At 46.7% G+C, this 23,582-nt stretch overlaps 1 long non-coding RNA gene across 1 annotated transcript in view; it reads left to right on the forward strand.

The window, feature by feature from the left end:
* Nucleotides 1–23,582, forward strand: part of LOC141180643 (uncharacterized) — a 131,597-nt gene that overhangs the window by 2,784 nt on the left and 105,231 nt on the right. Inside the window, exon 2 of the long non-coding RNA XR_012256293.1 lies at nt 5,454–5,598. This is a non-coding gene — a long non-coding RNA (uncharacterized lncRNA). The remainder of the gene's footprint in view (nt 1–5,453; nt 5,599–23,582) is intronic.

Genomic DNA, 23,582 nt, shown 5'->3' on the forward strand with positions numbered 1-23,582 from the left:
TTACGGGCTTTGGAGCCGGGATCAGGGGTTCATCCAGGGGTCTCTCTCTCCGGAGTCGGGGATGGTGGAACTCCGGTGGCCATATAAATGGCTGCCCATCCGGGCACGTGTGCTGGGCGTACAGGTCCTCTCCCAGATGCGGCACTCTTGGTCTTATGGGCGCGGTGGTGTTAGCGCCCGGGTTGCCCGGGCCTTGCGGCCAGGCCTGGGGTATCTGGAAGGTGAAGGGCACCGTAAGGACGGCGGCGCCCTGGGCTACTTGGCCCTGCGACCAGGCCGGGGGCTCCGCGGAGGTACGGGGCGCTGTTGGTATTGCGGCGCCCGGGGGTACTAGGCCTTGCGACCAGGCTGGTGGTACTTCCTGCTTGGTCACGCTCGGGGTCGAGGCGTGTGACGTCACAGGGGTCGCGGCTCCCGTTTGAGGCCTAGTCTGCGGCGGTGATGTTGCAGCGACGGGCACGGCAGGATAGACTTCGGGCTCTGCGACGGGGAGCTGGGGCAGGTGCGCGGTTTCCCGGTTTGGGGTATAGACGTCCCCTTTACCTGCCTCCACTCGTTCGGCTCCCTTCTCGGCGCCGTCTCCGGCCTTCAGTCCTCCTGCGCCATCCTCAGAGGCGGTCTGTCTCCTCATCTCGGGTGGCGTGCTCCGCTGACAGGTCTCGGTCTGCTGGGCCATCTCACGGCTCCATTCTGCTAACGTCTCTCGCTGCACCCGGGCCATCCTCCTTGCGAGGCCCTCCAGAGCGGTCTGTGCACACTCCCGGTCTCGGGGGAGCTGTGCTAGGACCTCCACTAGTCCTAGTGGGGTCGTTGTTTCCAGCAGGCTCCTGACCAACGGGTCGGTGCTGCTCTGCTCTCCTACAGTCGTCTCCAGCAGGCTCCTGGCCAGCGGGCCGGTGCTGCTCTGCTCTCCCTCCTCGGTTTCTAGCAGGCTCCTGGCCAACGGGCCGGTGCTGCTCTGCTTTCTCGCCATCTCCGGGTAAGCTCCTCCGATACTCTTCTCCAGGCTTCTTGCCTCCGGGTGCGCTCTCTCCAGACTGCTCCAAGCGGCACCCATCTTTGTTCTCTCCTTTCGTCTCCTCCCCCCTCGAGGGCGGTCCCGGGGCCACTTGGTGACTGTCAGCTCCAGGGGCTGTTCTTTCACGCTGACAGACACCTCTAGCATCACAGTCTCTGTTGGTGGGGGCGGTTTCCACTTTTGGCGCCATTTTCGGTCCTGGCCCACGATGGGAGGTGGCCTCCTGCCACCCTCTGGCACGCCCATAATGGCGTCCGCTCTTCCAAGGCGGGAAACCTTTGGAAATGGCGGGAATCGCTTCCCAGTGGCGGGAAACTCTGCAGATGGCGGGAAAACGCTGTTAATGGCGGACAACCGGCGGGAATCGACTGGTGATGGGGTCCGATGGCGGGGACCCTCCGGAACCGGCAGGAGACTTCTTTTTGAGGTAAACTTGCACTTTTCTTCAGGCACGCAGTACCCGGTTGTTGTGGGCACGTAATCCTGCCGACTACGCCAAAGTTGACGCGCCCCCTGGGCCATATTCCTTAGGGGAATACCCGGAGCCGGATCAGATGGGAGTTGTAGTCTTCCGAGTGGCTATGACCCGGTCCGTGCCCAGGGTGTCAAACTCAGTTGTATGTGGCAGTCCTACAGATGTTATTAAGTTCTTAATGTCGACTACGCCACCCGTTGTATTGCGGTCACTATGGCTGCCGCTGCAGCAGGGTCCGCTGAGGCTGATGGTGTAGGTGCAGCTTGTGATGGTATAACCCCCAACGGGTGGGGTATAGCCTCAGGGGGTCAGGTGCAGAGGATGGGGGTTGTGGTGGTGCAGCATAGGTGTTAAATGAAGACAGAGTCGGGTTGTGCAGTTTAGGGTGTTTACTCACTGCTGATGTTCCGGTCACTCCAGCTTCAAGTGACCTCCCGAGCCGTGCTGCATCCACCAGGTCCTGGATCCAGCCAACCCCCAAGCGAGTCCGGAGCGTGACCCTGAGCTCTCCTTCTGTCCTTTCTCTGGCCGTCCCCACTAGTGATCCACCCAGGTCCAGCTCCCTCGGGCCTTCTGTTGGGAGACCCTTGGCCTTGGGTTCCCTGACCCTCCACGTGGTATGCCTTCGGGTGGATGTGGTGGGTGGCCGTGGCAGACGCTGCCCACGGCCTCCGGTCTCTGGCTGGGGTGTGTTTTTGCCCCCACCAGCTTGGGTTCCGGTACCCTGATGCCGACTCTTCACCCGTGGATTGGATTTGGGGTCTCAGAGTCCTCTCTTCTGTTTCCCCCTCTGGGTCTCTCTTGCTTTCTCCTCTCTCTCTCTGGGGCTTCTCTGCTCCTCTTCCTCTGCTCTGCTCTGACAGACTGACCCTGTTCTTTGATGGTGCCCACCTTATATACACCCTCTATGTGTGAGCTCAGGTGACCAGCACCCAATGAGCTCCTATCTTTACCCAGGCTGCTCCCCCTATCTGCCCCTACACTACTTGGGATGTTCCACCCCCCTCCCACTCCAGCCAGGAACAGACTCGGTCGTACCTGCACATTTCTAAGTGGGAGTACCGTCGGTCTGCTCCTCGGAAATGGGATGTGTGTAGTGCATGCAGCCTACCGAGCTCAGGTCCACACTCCATCCTTACCCGGGAGTGGAATATCACACCTCTGGGTTGAGGTGCAATACCCCTGTAGCAGCCGAATCCTCAGGGTGCTACATGTGTATATGCCTGCGTGTGTACAGTGTGTGTATATGCCTGTGTGTACAGTGTGTGTATATGCCTGTGTGTGTACAGTGTGTGTATATGCCTGTGTGTGTACAGTGTGTGTATATGCCTGCATGTGTGTGTATATGCCTGTGTGTGTACAGTGTGTGTATATGCTTGTGTGTGTACAGTGTGTGTATATGCCTGTGTGTGTACAGTGTGTGTATATGCCTGTGTGTGTATATGCCTGTGTGTGTGTACAGTGTGTGTATATGCCTGTGTGTGTATATGCCTGTGTGTGTACAGTGTGTGTATATGCCTGTGTGTGTACAGTGTGTGTATATGCCTGTGTGTGTATATGCCTGTGTGTGTACAGTGTGTGTATATGCCTGTGTGTGTATATGCCTGTGTGTGTACAGTGTGTGTATATGCCTGTGTGTGTACAGTGTGTGTGTACAGTGTGTGTATATGCCTGTGTGTACAGTGTGTGTATATGCCTGTGTGTGTACAGTGTGTATATGCCTGTGTGTGTGTATATGCCTGTGTGTGTACAGTGTGTGTATATGCCTGCATGTGTGTGTATATGCCTGTGTGTGTACAGTGTGCGTATATGCTTGTGTGTGTGTACAGTGTGTGTATATGCCTGTGTGTGTACAGTGTGTGTATATGCCTGTGTGTGTACAGTGTGTGTATATGCCTGTGTGTATATGCCTGTGTGTGTGTACAGTGTGTGTATATGCCTGTGTGTGTACAGTGTGTGTATATGCCTGTGTGTGTATATGCCTGTGTGTATATGCCTGTGTGTGTACAGTGTGTGTATATGCCTGTGTGTGTACAGTGTGTGTATATGCCTGTGTGTGTGTACAGTGTGTGTATATGCCTGTGTGTGTACAGTGTGTGTATATGCCTGTGTGTATATGCCTGTGTGTGTGTACAGTGTGTGTATATGCCTGTGTGTGTGCCTGTGTGTGTGTACAGTGTGTGTTTATATGCCTGTGCGTTTGTGTATATGCCTGTGCGTGCGTGTGTGTGTGTATATGCCTGTGTGTGTATATATGCCTGTATGTGTGTGTGTGTGTGTATATGCCTGTGTGCGTGTGCGTATGTGTGTATATGCCTGTATGTGTACATTGTGTATGCCTGTGTGCTTATGTGTCTTCACACGTGTGTGTGTGCTTCCCTGCGTGTCTGCATTTTTGTGTGTGATTGTCTGAGTGTGTCTGTGCATTTCTGTGTGTGCTTGCCTGTGTGTGTACTTGTCCCCATTTCTGTGAGTATGTGTATCTGCGTGTGTATATTAGGGCTCTTTCACATGTCCTGATATTTACGGGACTGGAGATATCCGTGTCCACCTGTGTGTCATCCAAGTGACACATACTGGCGCTTGGGAATCAGTGTACAGTTAGCGCTGTTCCCAAGAGCCGGGTGCTGAGCGCTGCCCTCATCATAGATCCCTGCAGGCGCTGTGATCAGCAGCAGCGGGGTCAATGATGAGAGTAGTAGTCTACTCCCACTGTGTCCGTGTCCAACTGTAAAAATAAGAATAAAATAAAAAAATCCTTATACTCACCTCTCCTAAGTGTCACCTGCTGTAATCCGTGCGAGCGCTCACGCCAAGGAGAATGACTTCTGCAGCGAGCTTGCTCCAGAGCTGCGCTTATTGAATCACAGGGCACCGCTTGTTGAGCGCAGCTCCGGAGCCCACTCGCTGCAGGAGACATTCTCCTCGGCGTGAGCGCTCGCACGGATTACAGCGGGTGACACTTAGTAGAGGTTAGTATAAGGATTTTTTTATTTTATTCTTTTTACAGTTGGACACAGCGGGTATAGACTATTACTCTCATCATTGACCCTGGGGTGCTGATCGCAGAGCCGGCAGGGATCTATGATGAGGGCAGCGCTCAGCGCTCTTCCCAAGCACCGGGTGCTAACTGTCATCAGTGTGCGGGACATTTTGCGGTCTGGACATCAGGTAAAAAACAGACATGTCAGCGTGTTTTGCCCACGGACACCACATGGTCTGTGTAAAGTGGAAACACACTGACATGTGCACATACGCATTCATGTGAATGGGTCTACGTGTGTCAGTGTCTCTGGTACGTGTGGAAACGGTCACCGCATGTACTGACGTGTGAAAGAGCCCTTAGTATGTGTCCGTGTGCGCTTGTTTTCGTGTGTGTAAGCGTGCTTCTGCATGTCTGTGTGCTCTTCCGAAGATTTATTATATTTGGAGAGAGATGGGAGAGAAATTCTAGGAGACAGAATGGGGAGATGTGTGAAGAAACAGTATGGTGAACTAGGGGAGGGGTGGGAATGGGTGCGGGAACAGAATGGGGAAGGGATGTATAAGACAGTATGGAGAGTGGGGGAATAGTGTGAGGAGACAGTATGGAGGGAGAAAAGTGTGAGGTGACACAGCACAGAGACTAGGTAGTGTGGGGGAAGGTATAGAGATGCGGCAGTATGGGGGGAACAGTGTGAGGGCACAGCAAGGAGGGAACAGTATGCTGAGGAGGGGGGAGTGTGATGAAGGGGCACAGTATAGAGACTGGGCAGTATAGGGGGGACACCGTGTGAGAGGACAATGTGAAGAGGGGGCCCAGTATGGTAAGGAGGGGGCAGTGTGGAGAGCAGGTACCATAAGAGGGGTAGAGTGTATGTCATGTTTTGTGCAGGGAGCATTGTAAGAGTTAGGTTTATTCAGGGGCTCAGTGTAGATATTTTTATTCAGGAGCATTATAATGACACTGCTATCTTTAAGGGCATCGTGTCGGGATGTGCTGCAGAAGACCGGAGAAGATGGAAGTCTGCAGAGACGAGCTGTGGATGAGAAAAGTCATCATGGAGACTGGACAAGAGGGAGACGAAAAGAGAGAGAACGACTCTAATCAGAGAAGACGTCTCAGGTAAGACACCTGGATGTAAATGTTCATCTGTGATCCTGCCTGCGTCTCATCAGTACTGTGGTTCCTGTATGGTCCACAGTCTGATGATGACTGATAACAACTCCCAGTATCTCTATTGTTAATTACATACTGGGAGTTGTAGGTTTATGCGATACAAAGATATATGGGGCTGACCTGACATTACAAATGATGGTGGTTCAGATGATGTATTCATGTACTGATGTGTTTGTGCGCGTCTGTGTGTTTGTATGTGTCTACGTATCTGGAATAATATGTATTTTTGTAAGATGCGTGTATGTAAGAGTCCATTGTGGTGTGTAATAACATTCATATGCTTGGGGCACCTTTACTAAATCTATTAGGACTTGCTCACATGTGTTAGGGAATTCCATTTGTCTTTCCACATTTAGGAACAGACAAGTGAAATTTGCTAACCTTGTCATAACCATAGGGTTGTACTTGTATGGAGCGGGTTCAGGAGCTGAGCCTGCTCCATACCAGGCGGATGTCGGCTGTGTTACATAGCCGGCGTCTGCCTGTAACAGCAGTGATCAGAGTTCGCCTTGATTGCTGCTGTTCTGAGTATTTAAGTGCCCTTGTCAATCACTGACAGCGGCATTTAGATAGCACGATGGCCGGTGCATGCAGTCACCTGCTCCCTTCAGCCCCCTGTGACGCAGTTGCAGGTTGCTGGTGGGTTGCCAGTAGTGCTGAGTGAGCGTGGTCGGACAAGGTGTTATCTCAGCATGTTCGGGTGTTATCTGAGTATCTTGTAGTGCTCTGCTAATATGCTCGAGTCCCTGCGGTAACATGTTTTGCGGCGGTAGACAGAAGCAACACATGCAGTGATTACCTAACAAACAGGCAATTCCTGCATGTGTTGCGTCTGCCTGCAAAACATGCTACCCTGGGGACTCGAGCATATTAGCAGAACATTACAAGATACCTGGATAACACCCGAGCATGCTGGGATCACACCTTATCCGACCATGCTCGCTCAGCACTAGTTGCCAGATGCTGCTGCCATGTTAGTCGTTCAATGAAGCTCAGCCTGAGGCTGGGCTCCATGGAAGTGTCACAATCAAGGTGTCGGACGTTATTGCAGCACCCTCACTTTGTAGTTCGCGGTGACTGTAATGTCTCCCTCCTTGCACCGACCTTATAACAGGAAGCGAGTTGCGGCAGGGAGAATAAAACGTAATTTTCTCTGTGTAGCCAACGCTTTTCCATTAAGCTGTCTAACCAGGCTTTAAACCCTATTTACCTGCAGATTACCCCTATATCTGCAGATAAATAGCGTTTTTCAAGGTGACAAGTTACCATTAAAGGGACTCTGGCAGTACGGAATGACTGTTCGAACAAAGTCCTGCCGCTCAGTGCTTCACAGCGTGGCCAATCATGTAACTATAGTGCATTATAGAAAAGCATAACAAGTAATAAAACCGTTTATGGTGGGCTGTAGTGTGGGCCCCTAGAGTCAGTTCCCCTGGTGGGCCCTGGGCACCCCAGTCCGACTCTGCTCACCGCTATAATAAAACATTGTATTCCATAATTAATAACCATCAGCTTCTCACAGAGGGAGGTCGGCGAGTGGTACATACAGCGCATTGTGAAAGGATTTGGCCCCCTTGAACTTTTCTACCTTTTGCCACATTTCTGGCTTCAAACATAAAGATATAAAATTCTAATTTTTTTGGGAAGAATCAACAAGTGGGAATGAAATCTATTGGATATTTTAAACTTTTTAAAAAAAATAAAAAATGAAAAGTGGGACGAGCAATATTATTCGGCCCCTTTACTTTCAGTTCAGCAAACTCACTCCAGAAGTTCAGTGAGGATCTCTGAATGATCCAATGTTGTCCTAAATGACTGGTAACGATAACGAGAATCCACTGATCCAATGTTGTCCTAAATGACTGGTAACGATAACTAGAATCCACCTGTGTGTAATCAAGTCTCTGTATAAATGCACCTGCTGTGTGATAGTCTCAGGGTTCTGTTTCAAGTGCAGAGAGCATCATGAAGACCAAGGAACACACCAGGCAGGTCCGAGATACTGTTGTGGCGAAGTTCAAAGCCGGATTTGGATACAAAAAGATTTCCCAAGTTTTAAACATCTCAAGGAGCACTGTGCAAGCGATAATATTGAAATGGAAGGAGTATCAGACCAATGCAAATCTACCAAGACCCGGCCGTCCCTCTAAACCAGTTTTTCCCAAACTCCAGTCCTCACGGACCCCCACAGGTCATGTTTTCAGTATTCCCTTAGTATTGCATAGGTGATGGAAGTATCATCAAGGCATCAGGAATTCTCTCACCTGTGCAATACTATGGAAATCCTGAAAACATGACCTGTGGGGTCTGTGAGGACTGGAGTATGGGAAACACTGCTCTAAACTTTCATCTCGAACAAGGAGAAGACTGATCAGAGATGCAGCCAAAAGGCCCATGATCACTCTGGATGAACTGCAGAGATCTAGAGCTGAGGTGGGATAGTCTGTCCATAGGACAACAATCAGTTGTACACTGCACAAATCTGGGCTTTATGGAAGAATGGCAAGAAGAAAGCCATTTCTCAAAGATATCCATAAACAGTCTCGTTTGAAGTTTGCCACAAGCCACCTAGGAGACACACCAAACATGTAGAATAAGGTGCTCTGGTCAGATTAAACCAAAATCGAACTTTTTGGTCACAATGCAAAATGATATGTTTGGCGTAAAAGCAACACAGCTCATCACCCTCAAAACACCATCCCCACTGTCGAACATGGTGGTGGCAGCATCATGGTTTGGGCCTGCTTATCTTCAGCAGGGACAGAGAAGATGGTTAAAATTGATGGGAAGATGGATGGAGCCAAATACAGGACCATTCTGGAAGAAAACCTGTTGGAGTCTGCAAAAGACCTGAGACTGGGAAGAAGATTTATCTTCCAACAAGACAATGATCCCAAACATAAAGCAAACTCTACAATGGAATGGTTAGAAAATAAACGTATCCAGGTGTTAGAATGGCCAAGTCAAAGTCCAGACCTGAATCCAATCGAGAATCAGTGGAAAGAGCTGAAAACTGCTGTTCACAAACGCCCTCCATCCAACCTCAATGAGCTCGAGCTGTTTTGCAAGGAAGAATGGGCAAGAATTTCAGCCTCTCGATGTGCAAAACTGATAGAGACATACCCCAAGCGACTTGCAGCTGTAATCGCAGCAAAAGGTGGCACTATAAAAGTATTAACTCAAGGGGGCCGAACAATATTGCACGCCCCACTTTTCAATTTGTTAAAAAAGTTTAAAATAGCAAATAAATTTCGTTCCACTTCACGATTGTGTCCCACTTGTTGTTGATTCTTCCCCAGAAAAATAGAATTTTATATCTTTACTAGATGGTGGCCCGATTCTAACGCATCGGGTATTCTAGAATATGTATGCGGCCGACCGGGCGCAATCAGCAGAACGTTGTTTAAATTTGGCGCCAAAATCGCTGATTGGTCGCGGCCGGCAACCGCGACTAATCAGCAAAACGGTGTTTAAATTTGGCGGCAATATCGGTGATTGGTCATGGGTGGCGGCCGCGACCAATCAGCGAACTGTGTTAGTGAGGACGGGAGAGCTTGTTTAAATTTGGCGATAAAATAGACCAATCAGCAGAGCGTTGTTTAAATTTTCCGGCAATCTCGCTGATTGGTCTTGGCCGGCCGGCGGCCGGGACCAATGAGCAGAGCGGTGTTTAAATTTGGCGCCAAAATCGCTGATTGGTAGCAGTCGCCGGCGGCCGCGACCAATCCGCAGAGCGTTGTTTAAGTTTGGCGCCAATCTCGCTGATTGGTCGCGGCTGTCGGCCACGACGAATCAGCACAGCGGTGTTTACATTTGCCGCCCATCTCGCTGATTGGTCGCGGCCGGCCACCGCGACCAATGAGCAGAGCGGCGTTTAAATTTGCCGCCGATATCGCTGATTGGTCGCGGTGGCCGGCTGCGATTAATCAGCACAGCGGCGTTTAAATTTGCCGCCCATCTCGCTCATTGGTCGCGGTGGCTGGCCGCGATCAATCAGCAGAGCGGCGTTTAAATTTGCCACCCATCTCGCTGATTGGTCGCGGTCGGCCACCGCGACCAATCAGCAGAGCGGCGTTTAAATTTGCAGCCCATCTCGCTGATTGGTCGCAGTCGGCCACCGCGACCAATCAGCACAGCGGCGTTTAAATTTGCCGCCCATCTCGCTGATTGGTCGCGGTCGGCCAACGCTACCAATCAGCAGAGCGGCGTTTAAATTTGCCGCCCATCTCGCTGATTGGTCGCGGCCGGCCACCGCGACCAACAGCGTCGTATTAGTGTAGGCCCGGGAGCGGCGCTGCTTGTGCGGCTCCTTCTGCTGCGAGAAGCCGGGAGATGAGCGGCTGCTCGCAGCAGAAGCATCCCGACCGGCGGCGCCGCTCCCCGGTCCTCCGTTCACACTTGCTGTCGGGAGATCAGCGGGCCGAGCCGCTGATCTTCCGACGTTAGCCGCATGGAGGTCAGCGGCGCCGGTCGGGGTAGTTGTGCTGCTAGCGCCGCTCATCTCCCCGCTGCATCGCCGCTGACCTCCGTCCGCCAGATGAGCCGCTAACGGCCGCCATCTTTTTTCAGAAATCCCGCGGCGCTGATTGGCCGCTGCCGGACCAATGAGCGACGCGGGATTTCCAGGACGGACAGACAGACAGACAGACAGACAGACGGGATAAGACAATTATATAGTAGATGTTTGAAGCCAGAAATGTGGCAAAAGGTAGAAAAGTTTAAGGGGGCCAAATCCTTTCACAATGCACTGTATAGGCGACGGCAGTACTGTGTATTTGCAGGATTCCAGGCCAGTATCTGCCACCCGCTGTATTTCCCATGTGAGAAGCTCTGATATTTTATTACAGGGAAACGGTCATCAGGTTTTTGCTATGTAATCTAAAAGCAACAAGTCGGGGCAGAGGACCTTATCCCAGCGATGTGTCACTTGCTGGTCTGCATGATGGCATTTTGATATAATCCCTCTTTTATCTGCTGCAGATCTAGCAGTTCCCTGAATTCACAGATTATGTAGAGACCAATGCGGGAAAGTTACCCCAAATGTTCTAGAAGTCAGCATTGGATTCTCTTCTTTCAGATCACCTCACAGACCAATGTAAGTTAAGGGACAAGTTCAGATGACTGTTTATCCCACTGTTTTTTGAAAGAAATTTGCCATTAAAACTCATGCATACAGTACAAAAAGAAATAGATGCCACAACCAGGGCCGGCTCCAGGATTTCATGGGCCCCGGGCAAAAGTCTCAGTGGGCCCCTTTCACACCTACCACGATTCATGATGCACAGAAATATAGGTATAGTACAATGCTAAAGATTTCACTGACTTCTCACATTACATGAGTGATATCTATTGTAAAGTCTACAAGAGCTCAGAAACCGGCGAATCCTCCCAGCGCACAGTGCAGACAATATAGTCCTCTATACAGTATTATGGGCCCCACGTAGTCCTCCATATACAGTATTATGGGCACCACGTGGTCCTCCATATACAGTATTATGGGCACCACGTGGTCCTCCATATATAGTATTATGGGCCCCACGTAGTCCTCCATATACAGTATTATGGACACCACATGGTCCTCCATATACAGTATTATGGGCACCACATGGTCCTCCATATACAGTATTATGGGCACCACATGGTCCTCCATATACAGTATTATGGGCACCACATGGTCCTCCATATACAGTATTATGGGCACCACATGGTCCTCCACACAGTATTATGGGCACCACATGGTCCTCCATACAGTATTATGGACACCACATGGTCCTCTATACAGTATTGTGGACACCACATGGTCCTCCATACAGTATTATGGACACCACATGGTCCTCTATACAGTATTATGGACACCACATGGTCCTCCATACAGTATTATGGACACCACATGGTCCTCCATATAGTATTATGGGCAGCACATGGTCCTGCATCCAGTACTATGGGCACCATATATTGCTCCATACAGAATAATGGACCGCATATAATGCTCCATACAGTATGATCCCCATATATTGCTCCATTCAGTATAATGGACCCCATATATTGCTCCATAAAGTAAAATGAGCCCCATATATTGCTCCATACATAATGGGTACCATATAATGCTCCATACAGAATAATGGAGCCCAAATATTGCTCCATACAGTATGGGCCCCATATATTGCTCCACACAGTATGGGCCCTTTATATTGCTCCATAAATAGTGGGCCCAATATATTGCTCCATAAAGAATAGGCCCCATATAATGCTCCATAGATAATGGGCCCTATATAATACTCCATACATAATGGGCCCCATATATTGTTCAATATATAATGAGCCCCATATAATACTCCATACATAATGAGCTCCATATAATACTCCTTACATAAAAAAAAAAATCAAATACTCACCGCTCCTTGCTGGAAGCAGGCCTGTCTCATCAGCGTCTTCCGACTCTCTGCACTGGGACTGCTCAGCAGAGGGCGCTCTGTAGTGACGTCATCGCGCCCTCTGCCCTGAGATGTCACAGAGTAAGAAGACGCAGAAGACAGAGGAGCAGCAGAGGAACAGGGAGAGGTAAGTATTGCAAACAGTTTAAAGTACTGGGGAAGGCCCAGTGCAAGTGCCCATTCGCTGGCATCAGGCCCCGCCGACTCATGGGCCCCATAGCACGCTGGTGTCCCAGAGGGTGAGTGGGCCCCCTGCTCGCTCAGGGCCCAGGCTCTTGCCCGGGTGGTGATGCCGGCCCTGGGTACAACACATACGGCACCCGTTTTTAACTGATCTGCTGCAATGATTATGTAGGAAACTGTATTCATTTACAATCATCCACAGAGTGAGAGAAAACAGCTACAACATTACTGAATAAACAGAAACCCTGCAAGTATAAGAAAATGATTTTATTAAAAATATTTTGCATATCAATCCAGTTTGAAAAAAAATAACTTATTAAGTATTTTTTGCAACGTAGCAGTCCACATCTGACAGACTCCTGTAACTCTGGACACAGTATAATAGTGTGGCCGCTGTTCTCTAGCAGGACCCTCTAATGATAGAAGCTGGACGGCATACTGGATCTCGCACAACGCTACCTGCATGCCATCTGATTTGCTAAGTGCTCCAGCCGTATAAAGATCACTATGTATACAATATACTCCGAAAAGATGTCAGGGATTACTGTGAAGTAAAAATATTGTGGCCCCCATTGAGCAGGAATGATTAGAGATGGACAAGCTCCAGTTGGCAGACAGTCAGTGATGGCGGAGAGCTGATCATCTTTACTCGCTGCTCATTAGGAAAGTGGTCGCTTTCTGAAACCATTTGACTCTGAACTCGGCGTCAGACGGCATTATGTAAGAGGCCAATGTCTGAGTGGTTTTTGTGTCCGTTTGTCCTTCCTCTGTTCTTTCTGCCAAAAGATCCTCACCCATAACCTAAGGATTAAAATAAAGTTGAATTGTTACTAATATTATTTTTTTAAATTTAGCACATGAATTGAATTTCATAAATTAAAAGAAAACTTTCCCTCCGATGTCCACAAAACTGAGCGCCACTACATAAGCCACAAATAGTCTCCCCTCTCTCTCCCAGTCTGTGCAGCGGACGGGAACCATTTAAATGGGTGCAGGGCCGATTTTAGATAAAGTGGGGCCCTGGGGAAAAGTTTAAAGTGGGGTCCCAAATGCTGACATACAGCACCACACAAACATTTAGCTTGTATTTACATGTGCTGAGATCAGGCCGCTAAAACGAGCGCAATCCACAATACTGAAGCCGTTCGACGCTTGTTTCCCGACCTCTTTACACCAGCTGAGGAAGAATGATGGATACAGAACAATCACTAATAGATCAATCTGTCCCCATACGCATCATGTTATCCACCGGGCGATGTGCTGCTGAGAACAAGGATTTTTGTTCTGGCATAAACAATCCAATTACTCGATGAATAGGCAGCATTTTGCGTGTTTAGTATAATACATGCCATAGTCCTCCATATTTTATAATGTGCCCCACAGCCCCCAATATTGTATAATGAGGCCCATAGTCCTCCATATAGTATAATACACTCCCGATAGCCCTCCATATAGTATAATGCACTCCCCATAGCCCTCCATATTGTATAATGTGCCCCACAGCCCCCCATATTGTAAAGTGAGGCCCATAGTCCTCCAAATAGTATAATACACTCCCGATAGCCCTCCATATAGTATAATGCACTCCCCATAACCCTCTATATAGTATAATATACTCCCCATAGTCCTCCATATTGTATAATGTGCCCCACAGTCCTCCATATTGTATAATGTGGCCCATATTCCTCCAAATAGTATAATACACTCCCCATATCTCTCTATATAGTATAATGCACCTCATAGTTCTCCATATAGTATAATGCACCTCATAGTCCTCCATATACACTGTGTTCCAAATTATTATGCAAATAATATTTTCTCAGATTTTCCCAAATTACCTATATGAATTGCAGTCATTGTAATTTTCCAGTCAAATAACTATTAGAGTACAATTGAAAGGTTTTTGTACAAACTGCCTATGATAACAGTATATTTTGAAAAAAATAAAACACTCAAACTGCACTCAAAATGCATGTTCCAAATTATTATGCACAGCAGAGTTTTCAACCTTTTCATTTTAATAAAGAACAAAAAAATGGTCATTTTTGAAATTATAAGCATTAGCAGGTTATTACAAACTGAACTCAAACAGTTTTCAACTCAAAACTTTATTCTAGGTGATGTAATATTTGCACATAGGACCCCTTGTTCGAAAGGAGCTTCTGAACTCTCTCATTCATTGAATAAGTTTGTCCCGTTTTATACCCACAGCAGCCAGAGATGCAGATGTGTTATGTGCAGCATGAGACGGGGCATTATCATGCATGAAAATGATCTTGCTGCGGAATGCACGGTTCTTCTTCTTGAACCATGGCAGGAAGTACTGTTTGAGAAACTCAACATACATTATGGAGTTCATCTTTACCCCTTCAGGGATCCTAAAAGGGCCGACAATCTCTCTCCCCATGATTCCAGCACAAAACATTACTCCGTCTCCTCCTTGTTGGCGCCGTAGCCGTGTTTGCATGGGGTGTCCATCAACCAGCCATCCTCCATTCCATCCATCTGGACCATCGAGATCATTTCATGCATGATAATGCCCCGTCTCATGCTGCACATAACACATCTGCATCTCTGGCTGCTGTGGGCATAAAACGGGACAAACTTATGGTGTGGCCCCCATGCTCCCCTGACCTCAACCCCATTGAAAACCTCTGGAGCATCATCAAAAGGAGTGTCTATGATGGCGGGAGGCAGTTCACATCTAAGCAACAGTTCTGGGAGGGTATTCTGTCCTCATGCAAAACAATTGAAGCAGAAACCATCCAAAACCTGACAAATTCAATGAATGAGAGAGTTCAGAAGCTCCTTTCGAACAAGGGGTCCTATGTGCAAATGTAACATCACCTAGAATAAAGTTTTGAGTTGAAAACTGTTTGATTTCAGTTTGTAATAACCTGCTAATGCTTATAATTTAAAAAATGACCATTTTTTTGTTCTTTATTAAAATGAAAAGGTTGAAAACTCTGCTGTGCATAATAATTTGGAACATGCATTTCGAGTGCAGTTTGAGTGTTTTATTTTTTTAAAAATATACTGTTATCATAGGCAGATTGTACAAAAACCTTTCAATTGTACTCTAATAGTTATTTGACTGGAAAATTACAATGACTGCCATTCATATAGGCAATTTGGGAAAATCTGAGAAAATATTATTTGCATAATAATTTGGAACACAGTGTAGTATAATGCACCTCATAGCCCTCCATATAGTATAATGCACCTCATAGCCCTCCATATAGTATAATATACTCCCTATAGTATAACGCACTCCCCAAAGTCTTCAATATTGTATAATGTGCCCCACAGAGCTCCATATTGTATAATGTGACCCACAGCGCTCCATATTGTATAATGTGACCCATATTCCTCCAAATAGTATAATACAATCCCCGTAGCCCTCCACATAGTATAATGCACCTCATAGTCCTCCATATAGTATAATGAACCTCATAGTCCGCCATATAGTATAATACACTACCCATAGCCCTCCATATAGTATAATGCACTCCCCATAGCCCTCCATATAGTATAATGCACTCCCCATAGCCCTCCATATAGTAAAATGCACTTCATAGTCCTCCATATAGTATAATACACTCCCCATACCCCTCTAAATAGTATAATGCACTCCCCAAAGTCCTCCATATAGTATAATATACGGCCCATAGTCCTCCATATAGTATAATGCACTCCCAATAGTCCTCCATATAGTATAATGTGGCCCACAGCCCTCCATATTGTATGATGTGGCCCATATTCCTCAATATAGTATAATACATTCCCCATAGTCCTCCATATAGTATAATACACTTCCCATAGCCCTGTGTATAGTATAATACACTGCCCCACAGCCCTCCATATAGTATAATACACTGCCCCATAGCCCTCCCTATAGTATAATGCACTCCCCATAGCCCTCCCTTTAGTATAATGCACTCTCCATAGTCCTTCATAGTGTATAATGCACTCCCCATAGTCCTTCATATAGTATAATGCATTCTCCTCAGTCCTTAATAGAGTATAATGCAGCCTCCCTATAGTATAATGCAGCCAAACATATAGTACATATAATATAATGCAACCCATAGTCCTCGATAAAGTATAATTCGGCCCCAACCATAGAGTATAATGCAGCCCCCCAGTTCTGCAGTATTATGGTCACCACGTATAAAAAACAAATACATACAATACTCACCTCTCCTCGTTCTCCAGCTGCTCCATGCTCTGCAGAGCGTCTCAGCAGCTCCACTCTGCAGGCACAGTCATTCCCCCGCTACCGATACAGTTCAATGCGCGATGTGGGGGGACGAACGCACGGGCCCTATAGCGGCACGCCACGGGCTGGAGGCCCCAGGCAGATGCCTAGTCTGCCTGCCCTTACGCTGGCCCTGAATGGGTGTCTCATGCTGGGGACGTGTTTTTCTGCTTTTTTTCTTGCCATAGTACAAATTCTATTCAGTAGGACTATCAGCTGTGTATCCACCAGACTTCTGCACAACACAACTGATGGTCCCAACCCCATTTATAAGGCAAGAAATCCCACTTATTAAACCTGACAGGGCACACCTGTGAAGTGAAAACCATTTCCGGTGACTACCTCTTGAAGCTCATCAAGAGAATGCCAAGAGTGTGCAAAGCAGTCATCAAAGCAAAAGGTGGCTACTTTGAAGAACCTATAATATAAGACATATTTTCAGTTGTTTCACACTTTTTTGTTAAGTATATAATTCCACATGTGTTAATTCATAGTTTTGATGCCTTCAGTGTGAATGTACAATTTTCATAGTCATTGAAAATACAGAAAAATCTTTAAATGAGAAGGTGTGTCCAAACTTTTGGTCTGTTACTGTATATATCCAGGATGTGTGATCAAGGGGTGCCATACATACCAGAATGGGGGATCAAGGGGTGTCATGCATACCAGGATGGGTGATCAAGGGATGCCATGCATACCAGGATGGGGGATCAAGGGGTGCCATGCATACCAGGATGGGGGATCAAGGGGTGCCATGAAAACTAGGATGGGGATCAGGGGGTGCCATGCATACCAGGATGGTAGATCAAAGGGGTGCCATGAATACCAGGATGGGGGATCAATGGGTGCCATGCATTCCAGGATGGGGATGAGGGCCACGTATACCAAGATGGGATGGGGGCCACATATACCAGGAAGGAGGGACCATACATACCAGGATGGAGGATATTAACAGAATTAGGGGACATTACCCCAATACCAATGTCAGCAGCAGACTCCTATTAGACAAAGATAGCACAAGTATACACAAAATGCAGTTTTTAAAAGGAAGGTTTTTATGATTAAGGGAAAAGGAAACCCAAACCTACAGGGCCCTGTGTGAAAAAAGTGATGCCCCTCCCTCCTTAAAACATAAATTAACTGTGATTTGTCACATCTTTGGGAAGCTGAGTTCAATTTCCGTAGCCCCACACAGCCCTGTTTACTGCCACACGTGTTCTCAATCAAGAAATCACTTAAATAGGACATGCCTGACAAAGTGAAGTAGAACAAAAGATCCTCTAAAGCTAGAGATCATGCTGCGATCCAAAGAAATTCAGGACCAAATGAGAAACAAAGTAATTGAGATCTATCAGTCTGGAAAACGTTCTAAAGCCATTTCTAAAGATTTGGGACTCCAGCGAACCACAGTGGGAGTCATTATCCACAATAGGCGAAAATATGGAACAATGGTGAACTTTCCTAGGCGTGGCCGGCTGATCAAAATTACCCCAAGAGCACAGCAACGACTCATCCAAGAGGTCACAAAAGACCCCACAACAACATCCAGTGAACTGCAGGTCTCACTTGCCTCAGTTAAGGACAGTGTTCATGACTACACCATAAGAAAGAGACTGGGCAAAAATGACACGCATAGCAGAGTTCCAAGATGAAAACCACTGCTGAGCAATAAGAACAAAGGCTCATGTCAGTTTTGGCAGAAAACATCTTGATGATCGCCAAGACTTTTGGGAGAATACTCTGTGGACTGACAAGACAAAAGTTGAACTTTTTGGAAGGTGTATGTCCCATTACATCTGGCGTAGAAGTAACACTGCATTTCAAAAAAGGAACATCATACCAACCGTAAAATATGGTGGCAGTAGCGTGATTGTCTGGGACTGTTATGCTGCTTCAGGACCTGGAAGACTTGCTGTGGTAAATGGAACCATGAATTCTGCTGGTTAACCAAAAAATCCTGAAAGAGAATGTCTGGCCATCTGTTCATGACCTCAAGCTGAAGTGCACTTGGGTTATGCAGCAGGACAATGATCCAAAACACAGGAGTAAGTCCACCTCTGAATGGCTTAAGGAAAACAAAATTAAGACTTTGCAGTGGTTTAGTCAAAGTCCTGACCTTAAGAAAGCGGTTCATGCTCGGAAACCCTCCAATGTGGCTAAATTACAACAATTTTGCAAAGATGAGTGGGCAAAAATTCCTCCAGAGTGTTGTAAAAGATTCATTGCCAATTATCCCAAACACTTGATTGTAGTTGTTGTTGCTGAGGGTGCTTCAACCAGTTATTAGGTTTAGAGGGCAATCACTTTTTCACACAGGGCCCTGTAGGTTTGGATTTCTTTTTCCCTTAATAATTAGGATCTTCATTTAAAAACTGCATTTTGTGTTTACTTGTGTTATCTTTGTCTAATATTAAAATTTGTTTTGAGATCTGAAATATTTAAGTATGACAAGCATGCAAAAGAATGAGAAATCAGGAAGGGGCAAATAACTTTTCACACATACACATATACATATATATATATTCATCCCACAATGTCACATTCACCGCAGGAGAGAGGGATTGGTAAGATGGGACAACCATTACAAACCAGCCACCTGATCAGACGTTATTGAACACCTTTCCAGAAGCTTTAATCAATCTTATCTACTGTTATTTAATGAAGAGAGGAAACAAATGTCCTAAAAATAAAAAAATATAAAAATGAAAGTTAAAAAAAAATAAAATAATAATAATAGGCTCACCTCCACTATGAGCATTTTTTGCTCTTCTAATAATCCAAGCTTTCCTAATTGTTCTTCTATTTGCTCCTGCATCTTCATATTCCTCTCCAGCACAAATGATGCATGCTGGGGCTGTAAGAGCTGTAATAGAGGCCTAGAAGAACCATCAGAGGTCAGGTCGATCTGGTTACAGCAAGAACACAGATACACGCTGTATAAGACAATGGTATGGAAACAAGATTTTAAAAGGAGTTATCAAACACTTTTATACTCCACTGGATAGGTCATTAATATAAGATAGGTGGGGGTCCAACCATCGGCCCCCCGATGATCAGCCGCCATCACCTCTGACAAAACCGCTCCGTACACTGCGGCCGCTGCCGGGTGCAGACCAGCTATTGAGGAGTACCGGAGGTGATCTGCAGCATCAGGCAGTGGCCACTGGGGTGCGCTCTGTGCACAAGTTACATCCGGCCGTTGCCAGAGCTATAAACAACTTATTGGTGGGGAGCCAAGAGTCGGACCTACAACGATCTGATATAGACCACCTATTTTATGCATAAATCATCTGCATTAAAGTATTAGAGAACGTCTTTAAGAGCCCTGCATTTTCAGAGCCAAACTTCAGTCAACATCTAATAACCAATTACAATGTCTTTCTTAGGACTCGTTCACACGAATGTATTTTCAGTAGGAAAGTTGTCTGTGGAACAAATGGACAGCACTCAGACCAATGCTATTCAATGGGAAAGTGCAGAGGAGTCATTTTTTTTTTGTCACTGATCGAATCTGTGTGTGAGCAAAAAATAAATAGAGAAAATGGCAGCATGTCCTCGTTTCATCCGTCAGACAAGATTCACCCATTCAAGTCTATGGGTACAGAAAAAAATCTGCTTTATACAGATACATTGCAATCCTGTAGCCCTGGAAACTGTAAATGGTTAAAAAGCCAGATTAGATCTGGACTGCACATGGACGACAAGTGAGAAAAGAATTCTCCCACTTTTCTGGATGAAACTCTGAATGATATTTTATCTGCTTGTGTGAACAGGCCCTTAGAGGTCTCGACAAGACGGAGGAGCTGATCCAGAGTGTCCAGGTAAAGCTAGCAGTCCAGGTAATGGCGGATACGGAGGCAACCATCCACATCGTGCTCCATGCCCTTCTAATCTGACGTCCGTGACAGTGATGCTCAGTGTAAAGCCTGAGCTCAGGAGATGTGGGCTCGGACCCTGTTCAGACACACTGGAACTGATCAATCTCCATTCAACATGATGAACGTAAAACTGGAGCACTGGCCCCACTCAAATATATTGTATTATGGTCAAATCATTCCCTTTAGGAACTGAGTGATGTGTAATAGAGGAGGATAAGGCCCCCCATATACAGCAATCTATTCTCTGATAGGCGAGAGGGAAGAGACGTCATCTCCTCCTTTCTGATAATGTCCCCTGTATCCTGGTGACAGTGATTGTGCCATCCCAGCAGGTGACACTAGAGCCGCTCCCCGCTCTTAGGCTATGTGCCCATGAAAACGCTTGTAAAACCGTCTGCCATGAAAAGCAATGTGAATTCGGATGTGCTGTGCACATGATGCGCTAATTAGCGCGCCAAATTCGCATTGCGTTGCAAAACGCAGCATGACCATTTCTACCGCGATTACGCCGCAAATTCGCGGCCATTGGAAAGCAGCAACCCCGCAGGTATATGTGGATTTGCTGCTTTTCAATTAAATTCAATGGCCGAGAATTTGCAGCGTAATCGGGGTGCGTGTGGTACCCAGGATGAAGAAGAGACTACAACTCCTCTTCATCCCGGCTACCAAGCGGTGAAAAAAAGAAATAAATAAGTTAAAAATAAAAAACCCTGTATACTCACCTCTCCGGTCTGCTCCCGGCGGCGATCCTCTCTCCTCGCCTTCCAGCGGTGTACTTGCAGGACCTGCGGTGACGTCATCTAGTCAGCAGATGGTCACGCGACCGCTGACGTCAGCGGTCAGGTGATGGTCACGTGACCATCAGCTGACTAAATGACGTCACCGCAGATCCTGCCAGTACACCGCGCGACGCTGAAGAGAGAGAACGCCGCCGGGAGGAGACTGGAGAGGTGAGTATACAGGTTTGTTTTTACTTTTAACTTTTTTACTATAGATGCAGCATTTAAAGCATCTAAGTTGGTCACACAATATAAATCCATGCCGGTTGCATGGATTTATATTGTGTGACCAACTTGTCAAGCACTTTTCCAAGTTATGCTCAAAATCACTTGGAAAAGTGCTTGAAAAAACGCTGAAAAAACACTTCTCTCTGGCAGACAAAATGCATGTAAATCTGCATGTAAATCTGCCAGAGAGAGGCAAAAACGCTCTGCATCAAATCTGCTACGTGGGCACATAGCCTTAGCGTGTATGTGCTGTACTTATCATTCAGGACTGTGCAAAGACCTGCCTGTGACCAAAAGAACAACAAGGCTGTGTGCACACGCTGCAGATTTGGTGCGTTCTTCAATGGAACAGGCTGCCACGAGAGGTGGTGAATTCTCCTTCAATGGAAGTCTTCAAACAGAGGCTGGACAGACATTTGTCTGAGATGGTTTAGTGAATCCTGCATTGAGCAGGGTTTGGACACTAGGACCCTGGAGGTTCCTCCAATTCTAATGTTCTAGGATTCTATGTATAAACACCAGCTGCAATCTTCCATGGAGAAGTAACTGTGGTTTCAGGAGAACTTGCAGCAGAAGGTCTGTGCCTTCCGCTAGCTCCTCCCCCTTCCGCTAGCTCCTCCCCTTCCTTCTTTAAAGAGTATTAATAGCACTAACTGTCATCTATCTCACTAATAGGAAAGTTTGTCTTCACTGAATACAGATTTTACAGATGTTACCGTGAATTGAGACTGAAAGATCAATCCAGCAGGAAAAAGAAGACTTCTCTGATAAGATTATAAAATTACTTATTTTCATGTGTAATATTAATTTACAAAACAAAAATTAAAACAACGGTTATTCTTTAACTAATAAAGCACTTAGGACACGGATTCATTAAGACTGGCCATATTCAAGCTGCTCTTGATGAGGGAGCGTGCTGGAGTCAGACGGTCCAGATTCATTAAGTGGCGCATGAATTATGCGCTTCTGACAAGTGGTGCGTGCACCTTGCCACAAATCTTACTCCAGTCACGGACTGGAGTAAGATTTCGGGTGTAAGGGAAGCCACAGTTCGCTATGAATTAGACAAGCTGTGGTGCCACACTTCCATCCTGCCCCAACTCTGCCCATTTTGGTGAAGCTGGGCAAAACTGACGTGAAAACACCAAACGTCACAACATTTTTGATCAACTCAACAATGAACAAAAATTGTGACTTTTCAAAGTGATTTACACCAGTATTCTGGCATAATTGCATTGATCAATCAGGACTATAGTGTCCTAAGTTTTTATACTTCATTAAAACATCCTCCTCCTCCCAAGAGGTGGTCCTAGGTACTGACCCTCGCAGTGTTCGGTCACTTCTGCTGCAGGACTGCTCGTCCGGCTTCTCGGTACAGATGAGATCCTCTATATACCTTGCCCTAATGAAGCCGGCACAGGACCACGTCCACAGCTGCCCCCTGTGTGTGGAGGCCGTCCACTTCTATTACAGGGTCCTAGTACGGAGTGATCAGCTGGGGATACAGTGGGGTGGTCTGTTCTGGCAGTGTCATGTATACATTGCTGGGGGGCTCCCAGTGATGTCTGAGCACATAAGCTGAATCTATGGCAGTTATGTGATGGATCCTCGCAGTCAGTGATGGAGAGGAAAAGCCTCATGGAAGATTCAGCCGGACAAATCCACAACTGTGGACTGAATGGAGGCAGAGAAATCAGTGGCTGCAAACAAGACATTTCTTCTTGTAGATTCCCCGGATGATTGGGAATAGTTGCTTGAAGATGTAAGACCCCGGTCAGGTGGTCGCTGTTATTAACTCCTTTTGCCTAAAAAAAATACAAATAAAATCTGCAGTCACTTTTGATAATTTTTTGTCACAGCTTCGAGCCTTAGTCTTTCTTCTCTAATTCTATCCAGTAATGGAGATTACAATGATTGCATACACGGCACCATCTAGAGCCCACAATACATTTATATGGAAAGGAGTTATAGAACATCAGAAAATGTCTGTTTTGTCACAGAAACAATCACATTAAATAGGATCTGTCACTTGTCATAAATCTGTAACATTTATTTGGTGTAAATGCCGCTGTTCTTCTGAATCTGGGGTTGGTTTTATTCCCTTTTCCATCGGCCACTCCACTCCTCTTACTTATATATTAATCTTGTCCCTTTAGCTAAGTGGTAGTGA

Source organism: Phyllobates terribilis, unplaced genomic scaffold (assembly GCF_046119375.1).
Source record: "Phyllobates terribilis strain yellow unplaced genomic scaffold, ASM4611937v1 Scaffold_34__1_contigs__length_13252353, whole genome shotgun sequence".
Classification (NCBI taxonomy): Eukaryota; Metazoa; Chordata; class Amphibia; order Anura; family Dendrobatidae; genus Phyllobates; species Phyllobates terribilis.